Here is an 11,579-nt window from a genome sequence, read left to right on the forward strand (position 1 = left end):
AGGAATAGGTATTAAATCCATTTTAAAGCCATTACTCTGACGCATCTGTAAATAAGCTTTGCATTGACACTTTCCCAAATATACGGGACAAATGTAAACTTAATAGATTGTTTTTGCCAGCATTTTTATATATTTGACTTTCTGCATTTGATATTTTTTTGAATATTTATATTTTTTGCCGTAGTAAATTTATTAAAAAAAAATAGAAATTTGCACTGTTTTTGATACAAAACTAATTTAAAATATTTTTCATTACCATGATAAGTGCTGTTTTGGAAAACCTCAAGCTATAATGTCTCAAGTCCACGAGTTTGGAATATGGCAAAACATTTTTTTAAATTAATTTTGGCGCGAAAAAGATAGATTTTCAAACTGCTTTCTAGGCGAGGATGGTGAAAAAAGCTGTTTGAAAATGGTTATTAAAAATCCTTTTCATCGTTTATTTTCAAATTTCTATAGCTAATATTTTTGACTCCAAAAAATACCCCAAATGCTCTCTAAAATCAAAATTTGAATAATTTTTTACAAATTACACTTATTTTCGGTAGGTGTAGCAAAGCACAACGGGTCAGCTAGTATATTGAAAAATTTAAAAAAAAATTAATTAAAAAGATATATAATTCATCATTTTTTTAATTCACTTTTCAAAAAAATTATCAATATATGAGTGCTAAAGTTTTGAGAATAAAAAGAACATTTAAAATATTCTTCGAATTCACAGCAACTTGAAATTAATACCTGAAGTGCAATCAACCTAGGGTTGGGATGAATCATCCAACAGGATGAAAATCCCAGAAAAAAACAATTATAAACTAGATATTTCAATACATTTCAGATAACAGATAACGAGAATCAGAATGTTAAATAGAAATTTGTCCAAAAAATGGTTATTTAAAGCATGAAAAATCGCAAAATTTCGTATCATGAGAAGTGTGGTTTGAAAACACTGCAAAAAAGATATGCCATGTCTGAAAATTTGGTATACGAGAAGAATACTTGAAGATATATTTTTTCAGCTTTCACTGGAAATCTAATGTAAAATGTAATAGATCATTATGTTGATTTTTACCCCTGGAGGTAGGCACTACAAATAACAATTCTTCGAATATAAGTAAAGGTGATTACAGGGAAAAGGAAGACTAATAAACACAACTCTTTCGGCAACTCAAAGATACTAAATTTGAAGAATTAGATTCATTTCATTCTGAGATATGAAATGCTGAATATCGCTGTTTTCGGTTTGGATTTCTCAACAGTCCTTAATGGGTTATTTTAGTTTTGGGAATAGGTGCTTAGAGGCTTATTTCGAGATAACTTGCTTTTAAGTTGTTGGGTTTGGTCGTTTGGCATACATTTTTAAGAAGTTTGTATTTTTCTCTCAAACATTAAAGTTTGTAAATATTATTCTAAACTCTGTAAAAATCACCCAAAAAAGAAATATTACGAACTATTACGAAAAAAGTTCGTAAACTGTCCAGATTCACTCCATTTAACGGTACCAATCCAATTGCATGAACATGAATAATGATTTACTGTCTACTGTCTACATGAATATAAGTTTTGTGAAAATTCAAAGGCTCAACAAATATTATCTAGTATCTTATATTTCAATAAAAATGTGCTGTTTTTTTTATAAAATTTTTGTTTATTCTTGAAAGTTATCCTCCCAAATTTAAGGAGAGCTATTATAAAATATTTGAATAAATGAAATCAGCGCCCTAAAAATAGTCACAATATACTTTTGAAGGCTTAGCACCTCTGAAAAATATTAATTTTGTTCCCTTAGCTAAGTTTAACATCATCAAATTGAAAAAAAAAATGAATGAATCAGGTTTATTTTTTGAATATTTCGATAAAAATCCTTTTCAACAGCCTGAAATGGAAAGTTACTACTGTAATATTAAGATATAATATCTGGAGTAAAACGCCAGAAGTCGTACTTCAAATAACATAAACTATCCTGTTACTGTTGGCGACACATTTAATGATCGGATCTGATTTCCAGTGCATATTTTTCACTCTAACCCGATAGAAAATTGCAATTTTTAAGCATTTTATGGTAATTTAGGGCTAAGCGAAGAAGTAGATTGACATGACATTTTAATAATCGATCTGATTGGAAGAAAAACAGAACTTGAAAATCTAAAGTGAAATGCGCAGTTTATATTTTACATCTTACTGAACAGCATCTTGATAGGAGGACAATTTATACCAAAATTCGATAGGAGTATTATGATCAGATAATTTTAGTCAATTTATTTTCCTGTTTTATACGAAACAACTGTTCATACCAGTTTATTTTTATTCATTTAAGGTTTGAATTCACTCCATTTACAATAAATAAAATCAATAGTGATGATATATTAAGCAAGCACCTTGGCGTGAAAGCTTGCTTTTTTAACAATTGAAGCTTATTTGCAATAAATTAATTTTTTTACGTATTAGTAAGACATATTGGAATTTCTCAAATCTGGCAACTCATTGCAATAGCAAATATGTCGAATTGAATTTGGAGTTATGTTTAAATTGAAGCTTTTTTATTCCTGTAATTAAATCACCGATTTGATCAATCCGAAAACAACCTGAAAACAAAAACTTAATAAAACACTTGAATAAAACTTGAAATGTACGTTCAAGAATCCCACATTGTTTGTGAATGATGGGCATGCAAAAAAAGTCATTTTTAAGGATGTTTTTCTGTGCAATCCATAAACTCAGCTAAACAGCCTTACACATAAAATAGTTTCACTTTTTCCAAGAAAATCTTAAATATATAAATTCTGAAACTAGACAGTTGACGGAATCATAGAAAATAGTTTTGATAAGGAATTTCAATTCAATTCAAAATTATCATTTTTTATGCCACTTCTTTGTTCGAATTCCTGCCCTAAAGCTTTTGAAAATATATTGGCAATTTTATGTAAATAATAAACTGTCGATGAAAAAGCTTAAAAAAACTTGACTTAAAATCGTCACAGAATGACTTTATTTTTTTTTGGAAGCACAAAGCCGGAGATTTTACTAGAGAAATAGAAAAAAGAAGATGTTATTTGAATGAATATGGACCAAAGACAATTTAAACAAAAAAAAAGATTTTCTCCGTTCAATTCATCTCTAATCTTGAAAAAGCGGAGTTTAAAAGAATCTACATCCATAGGATTTATACTTGTATTTTTTTAAACAAAAATCATTTATTAAAATCCTTCTGGAAAAACGTAAAATTTATTGAGTTTACAATGTTTTGAGAACAGTAAATGTCGTTAAAGTGTTGCATTTTAAAAGTTCTAGTGAAAAAACATGGCTAACAACTTGCTATTTTAGATATTGCAACAGGAAAATCTTAACAATTACTCTGGAGAAACTGCAACAATTGGCGATCGAAGTACCAGACTCCCTTTAAAAATGCCAAGCAATGTTGCGAGAGAACGAAAAATACGACACAATATATTACAATAATTTGCAATTTAACAAAATAAAAACTGGGATGCTATGACCGTGTATTTAATTGAAACAAACACAAAACCAAAAATTCAAACCACTTTATATCGCGATATAAGAATCCGTTCACTGTTTACGAAAGTATTACTTTCAAATTTCACATTTAAGTTAAAATCAATTGAAAATAAAAATTCATTAAAATTAAAAATTTTAATAGTAAATCAATTTACATTGTGGATATGGACATCACCTTCCTAGTTTATTAACATCGATAGTTGAATCATTCCAATACTTTGGCTGTGCGAGTGCCCATGATTTCCACAATGTTGTAAAATCTGTTGACATCAAAGGATTTGTATGTTGTTTCACTTCGGCTTGATTGACGTACACGCATTTGGTGGAAAATTTGTCATCGACCGAGCAGTTTATACATACTTCGGGCTTCATTCGATGGACGTTATACTTTCGTTATAGTCTTTATTCTTTTTTTTTTAATTCAAATTGATTAGAAATTTCGTGTCAGTTTTAATTGCTATTTTCGTCGTCAAATGGTTGAAGCAAATATACGTTAGGGTGGCCCTTAGCTATATAAATACTTTTAAAAGCTACAGCTACAGCTAAAAGCACAGTTTCTTTTCTCCCACCCCATTATTTCGCTCCTTTTCTAAAAACAAGTTACTGTGCGATTTTTTGTTGTTGATTGGCTTTATCAAGGGCTACCCTCGAACGCCTTGAAACTCAAGTTTTTTTTTGGAAAAATGGAAGAATTAGCCTTCTAAAAATTATAAATTACTTCAACAAAACTGAATAAAACTATCCACTTCATGGAAATGAACATTTTAAGTCTAAAAACAACGTTTAAGAAGACAATAGATAAGAGTTTTGGACTATTTAGGCGAAAAAAAATACAGAAGTTTTTGTTTATATTTTTCCAAACTTGTTGTTGGATAAATAAGAAATCAAAAATTTAACAAAAATATCTGCAACATTTCTAATTAACTTTACATTGAATTTTCTTTCTCATGAAAAATTCTCTTCAATCTGAAATCTTCAAAATGGAACATTCAGAATTGTTTAAAAGTATTTCCAAAAATGTGAATGTGATCTTTGTGAGATGGGAGATGGGATGGGATCTCATTGATTGGATCAAGATTGAGGATGGGTGCCCAGGTTGCCGAAAAAAAATGTGTTTTTTGCGAAAAAAAACTGACTTTCTGTGATTTTACCCAAAAATTCTGTGATTGATTTCTGTGATGAAAGTAGCATTAATGTATTTGAACAGTTATGAAAAATTAAATCTTTTATACAATTTACTTAAGAAAAATCAATAAACTTTACCAATCTTATCATGTTTTTCCAAAAGAATATTATAAATCCAAAATTAATGTAAAAAAAATTCTTTTGAAATAAGTAGGGAGAGTGGGGTATCGTGGGCCATGGGGAAACGTAGGCCACTTTTAATATCTCAGATGTGAGTTGAGATAAAAATCTCAAACCAACTGTTATCGTCGTCGCTTTGCGTGAGCATATATTCCTATATGTTGTTGACTGAAATACGCATCATATGCTTCTTTTATTCATCATGCTAAAAAAAGTTAGGAAAATTTGTTTATATAATTAAAAAAACACCTGCTAATTTCATCGATAGGGAACGTAAAATGTATAACAAAAATATGCTCATACGCTTATGATCTTAGTTTTGCCATGATCTTTCACGTGGAAAAGGAATTTTTGATGAAACATCAATAAGTAACACAAAGGCAACCATTTTGCAAATCATAGCTTGTGGGGAAACGTGGGCCATACATCTTGAATCACCTATATTTTTATGTTTTTATACACATTCAGAACTTAAAATACGTTTTACTAACCTGTAAAGTTTTCTTATGCTAAATGAAGAGTTATGAAAAATATTTTAACCATCCTTTTTAAAAATTTGCAAAAACGTTCGCGAGCCAGGTTTTGGAATCTATGCGATCCTACACAGCTCTCTTTTTTATTTCATCATCTGAAATTGCTTTAAAATAACGAAATGAATAAGGAAATCACAGTTTTGGGTCATCTCATAAACTTTGCATGTTATTTGGTCAATTTGGATTTGGTGGCCCACGATTCCCCACCATTTTTCAAAACCCAAAAAATATTGCTTTTTGTCAAACAGTTGGAATTTGGAGAAAATAACTTATTAAAAAATTTTGAAAAATACCTTATGATACCTTGAAAATGTAGAAAACCATACCATTTTTTATTTTCATTTTATCTTTTATAATAAAGAAGTTATGTAACAACGAAAAAAAGTGGCCCATGATTCCCCACTCTCCCATACAAATTAAAAATAAAAATGTTAAATCTATGAATATTTTCAAATTTGTGGGTTCAGAGAAACAGAATCTGCGATGAAAATTTGCTTAAAATGCTGTGAAATTAAATATTTTTCTGTGATTTGGAAGCTAGGTTTCAACGAAGTTGAAAAAAAGGACCACCCAATATACACGGAAGCTGTTTTTTCTGGTAACTTATATCAATATGATGATTTATTCCATTAGATCAATCAACAGAATAGTTGAAAACCGCTCATGGGAAAATCTATTCAATCCTCTGATTCTTAGTCATCGTCAATATTCGTATTGAATCAAAAAAAAAATTTGAAAGTTTTTGAAAATTGTAAATTGTTCGCAAATTAAATTTGCAAGTCGCATTATTGCAAATATTCAATTTTTGGCATATTAAATATGACCCAGTGAAATGACTCTTTTCGAAAAAACAACAACCGAAAGCCTCCTACGAAGAAAGCATATGAAATTGCAAGAAGGGTGGAAAAATTCTACATTTTTTTCCCGCTGAATTTGCGATTTTTCTTCCTGGGAGGAACGAAATGTGCTGAGATATTTCAGACACGCGTAATAAAGTAGAGCCTTTTATAAACGGGATAACGGGTCCTGCCGGCTGATCTACTGCTAGGAAGTAGGTTGGCATGAAATAACATACTGGGGGAGAAATTGCCTGTTGATAGTTATTTATATTCTGCTTACAAAGTAATAATGCTTGCATAACAGCAATCCGAATTTATTGGAGAAGTCTTGGCATATTTCCCAATTCGTAGGCTTCGAGCTGACTTTCTTTCTGGGAATGTTCATAATAATCTTATTTATATTGTTTGGTTCTTGTGAAAAACAACTCGACGCAGTCGATAATTCGTAGCGTGGGAAATTCTTTGTTTTGAGATACATACATGTTCTGAAAAACATTACTTATTTAGGCTACTATTATTTATACTATGTTTTGAGTAATGCAATTAATATGTGAGCATGCCAAACAGAAAGGTTTTGCCATCATCAACATCAAGCAAAATTTCTAGCTAACAATTCATGCTATCATTCCTGATTTTCAGTGCCTGTTTCACAGCATTGAGTCTTATTCAAACCACATCAAGAAAATTATTACAAATTAGATGCTAATTAGTGTTTATGATTCCCGGCTTCAACCGAACATCAATAGAATTTTTTCCAATTCAACCGTTGATTAAATCAAGCTCCCGAGGTTCATGTGAAAACGGCACCATCGTTGTCCCAGTTCACGTACAGGGAAGATTTCAATTAAGTCCAATCATCCCCCCTTACCCTGGTAAAAAGTCTCGCCCTTTAGTGTTGATTTTGTGCTGTAAGTTGTTTTATTCAGTCTGTCGAGCGAGGGCTCCCCAAGCCACATAAAACTTTTTTTTTCATGCTTACTTTTTTCTCTATCAAGGCAAGTATTGCTCATCTTGCAAATTAGCAGCTCATAGAATTTTATTATTATTCATGTGCGCCGCCCCCGCCCTCGAACTGTTTCCGGAAACTGGGACGGAAAGTTTATCTTCTGGGCGGCTTTTTCCCAGTGTTGGAGCGGCGAAGAGGAATCGGAACTCGCGCGCCTTAATTACGGCAAGTATGTGTAATATTTCATCCGAGCAAACGTTCCCCGGTTCGTCGTTTTTCGTCTCGAAAGTATGTATCTCCTGCATATCGTACACACATAAACTGAATATACAGCACTCAGTTATGAGCTAATATACACACATCCCTGGAGCGGGCGGGAAAAATTAAGTCGGTTTCTGGCGAAGAGTTTCGATATTCTACTATACTGGATACAAGTTTGCTCTCTGATGCCGCGCCACGTACTAAGGCTTCGGAGCCGGCTGGAGTTTTGGCTGGATACGGGATGAATCTCCTCCGGGTGGACTATATCGTATCATATTGAATTTTTCTCCCGCTTCAGAGTCCACGGAACATCCAGTGATGCCATTAGACCGACAAATAACGGGCACGAAATTACAATCATGGATGGAAACTAATAGGTAAAGTATTACTGTAAAATAAATTGAATCAAAACAGAAGTTCAATCAAACTATTCCAGCTCATGATAAGGCGACTATAAGGCGGTCTGCAGTTCAATAACCAATAGTATAAGCCGATTTTTTTTAAGCATAAATACACACATTTCACACTTGTTTATTTTATGCAAATTGAAACTTTTCGATTGTGACTACTGATCTTTGAATATGGGTATCTTTTTATAAGGTGAAAGGGCTCAACAAATAGTAGTCGATCATCGTAGTTCGACAACTGTTTCAAGTCTCCTGTATAATTTTTCACAACTTACACTTCATTCTCTAATATATTAAGTCTCAATTCTAGAGATTCAAATTGGAGGCCAAAAATGATCAATTTTGAGTTCATATTGCGAAACAATTCTTTGTACTTTAAACTATACTCGATTACTTTTTCAGTTTTCTAGATTTTTTTTTAAGATTTTTTTTATGAAATTACTAGCTGATCCCGTACGAACTTCGTTTCGCTTTAAATCATTGGTACGTCAAAATGAGTTTAGAAATTGAATTCGAAACATTCTTTCGACAATTTTGGGGAAAAAATTCAACAGTGTTTAAAGTCGCTACTATTACTATTACTTGAAATTCAAATTAAACGGTTGATTGGCTTTTTATTAAAATTTATGTGAGAGTGTTTTCTTCTCGATCGGTTGCAAAATCTAGACATTATGACAGAAACATGTACTATTTGTTTATGTGCACGACTCTTTTGCTGGAGCTTCACACTTAAATTGGTATCAATTAACTGCCTCCAACAAAATTATTCACAAAACACTTAACTTTCAATGAAACCCACTTTTTTTGTCCCATGGCCCGAAATTCGATAATTGAAACCACTTTTATGTTCCTCAAAACTCCCTTTCGCCGTTTTTTCTTTTCAAATTATATGTAAAATAACGTCAGGAACTTGAAAACTGTGAACAGTGAATACAGACGCCCTTTTCGCCGACCCTTGATACGGAACATGCTACCTGGAATCAATTGCTCATAGTTTATAACCCTCATCTGAACATTTTCATCTCAATCCGATGCATGATCACGACAATATCACGAAAACAGTGAGCAGCTAACATGGACGGTGTTTTTTTGACCACGATTCAAAACTTGACATCTGAAATCAATTATCTTTTCTGTTAACCTCACATGTGTCAATCTTCATTACAATTCTATGCTCAATCAAGAGAATATCGTAAAATCAGTGAACAGATAATAACCCCATTTGCCGACCCTGAGTCAAGATTTGAAACCTGAAAGCAAAAGAGCGTCCCTCAAAACTCCCATGCGGAAATTTTCATCTCAATCCAATGTAGAATAACGTAAAAATCGCAAAAACATTAAAGTTGGGTATGCACGACTCCTTCAGCCAACTTCTGATCCGCAATTCGAAACTTGAAATCGATTGCTCGTCCCTCAAATCACTCATGTGCTAATTTTCATCACAATACGATCTATAATAACGCCAATATCGCAAAAACATTAATCAGTGGATATGAACGACCCCTTTTGCCGACCCCTAACCCTAAATTTGATAACTGTAATCGATTGCTCGTCTCTCAAAACACTCATGTGCAAATTTGCATCACAATCCGATGTCTAATAACGCCAATATCGCAAAAACATTAATCAGTGGATATGGACGACCCCTTTGGACGACCCCTAACCCTAAATTTGATAACTGTAATCGATTGCTCGTCTCTCAAAACACTCATGTGCAAATTTGCATCACAATCCGGTGTATAATAACGCCAATATCGCAAAACCATTAATCAGTGGATATGGACGACCCCTTTTGCCGACCCCTTACCCTAAATTTGATAACTGTAATCGATTGCTCGTCTTTCAAAACACTCATGTGCAAATTTTCATCACAATACGATCTATAATAACGCCAATATCGCAAAAACATTAATCAGTGGATATGGACGACCCCTTTGGCCGACCCCTGACCCTAAATTTGATAACTGTAATCGATTGCTCGTCTCTCAAAACACTCATGTGCAAATTTTCATTACAATCCGATGGAAAATAACGTCAATAACGTGAAAACAATATTTGTCTTGTATGGACGACCCCCTTCAGAAGGGGTCGTCCAAAAATCTAAAAACATTTTTCATCATTCCTGGTCCTAATGAGCATCCATGCCAAATTTCAGATCTCTAGCTCTTAAGACGGCTGAGTCTATAGAGGACAAACAAACAAACAAACAAACAAACAAACAAACAAACATACAGATAATTGCTTTTTATATATATAGATTTATCGGCTATATCGGTGAAATTTATATTCTTTGAGAAAGAATATTCAAGAATTGAAAGATTATAGACGGATAGAAGATTAGAATAAGATGAAAGATGTTGAAAATTGAGCGGAAGGGTAATTTTAATTTGAAAACTTTTCATCACATTTCATCGATTTGTTCCTCACGGGCCTACTACCTTGCAGTGGTTGAGACAGATAGAATTGTAGCAACCACCACACAATAGTAGGCCTAGCGTGGTTCGTCCCACAAGCGGAAACTTGCAGTACGAACGAACTTTTTTTTTTTAATTTGAAAAATGGCCAAACACAACAACTAAAATGCGTCTTTTCTCGAAACAAGCTTTTAAGCACTTCCCAAGCAACCAGAAGTCACATATTTACTTGAATGAAGGCATTGAAAGTTACATATTGGCTGACAAAGAAAATCAACTGTCCAATTTCCTTTAGTAAGCTTTCGTACTCATTAATCAACTTGAAAGCTGCAAAAGTGATTAATATGTACGTTGTATGTGATTTGTTTTGCCAAATCCCATTAGTGAACTATATGTACTCTTTAACGAACTTGAAAGTTGCAGAAGTGATCTATACGTACGTTATACGGGACTTAAGTCACATAAAGGTCACAAAAGTGCTCAACACGGGATTTGATAAGTCACAAAAAGTGCATTGGTGTGCTTTCAAAATCAAATCACCACTTCGAGTTTTAGTTTCAGTTTGAAAAATATCTGGGCGTGGTCTTGTGGTAGCGTGTTCGATTCTCACCTCGAAGGTCGGGTTTCGATCCCCAAGCTGGGCAAGTTTTTTTTTCAATAAGTAATTTAGTAATTGAGTGACCATTCTGATGCGACATATGTAGGAAATGTAGGAAAGAAGCAATTGAGCAATTTGTCGAGTTTGGAATCCGGCGCGTGGCATCATGGCGGCATCGGTACAGAACACAGTAAATATTCAAGAGAAGGTGATATAAACCGAAGCCCGAGATTTTTTGGCTCATTTTGCGAATTTTTGGAAGCTGAATTAAAAGGCCGCTGAAAGCTGAATAGAAGATCATTAAGACTTGTTTTGGAACTTGAAAGTATCAATAAAAACTTAAGTTTTGAGCTGCATAGAACTTACTTCATATCAATGATGGAGCTGAGTAAGCGTTTTTGTACCTGTTTTATGGGACTTATGGTTGCTTGAGTTGGACTGAGGTTGCCAGAATTTTTTCAGCACATACCCAGGGTGGAAAAATCCGAGCAATTGAGTATAAAAACCTGGCAAAATCCGGGCATTTGATTTCAAAATTGTCAACTAACAATCTGGGCAATATAATAACAAATTTTGTCAAAACCCAAGAATCCACAAAATCCACAAAATTCAAGAAAAAAAATTGAAAACAAATCTGCTTCTCGGAAAATTTTACCTTTTTTTCTTATTTCCCGTGACTTTTATCTTTTCTACAGCCTAACTGGCTAAGAAGGATATTAAAGTACAGTACCGTTTATAATTGTATAGAGATTGGAAGCAAGCG

This window comes from Uranotaenia lowii, chromosome 3 (genome assembly GCF_029784155.1).
Source record: "Uranotaenia lowii strain MFRU-FL chromosome 3, ASM2978415v1, whole genome shotgun sequence".
In the NCBI taxonomy this organism is placed as follows: Eukaryota; Metazoa; Arthropoda; class Insecta; order Diptera; family Culicidae; genus Uranotaenia; species Uranotaenia lowii.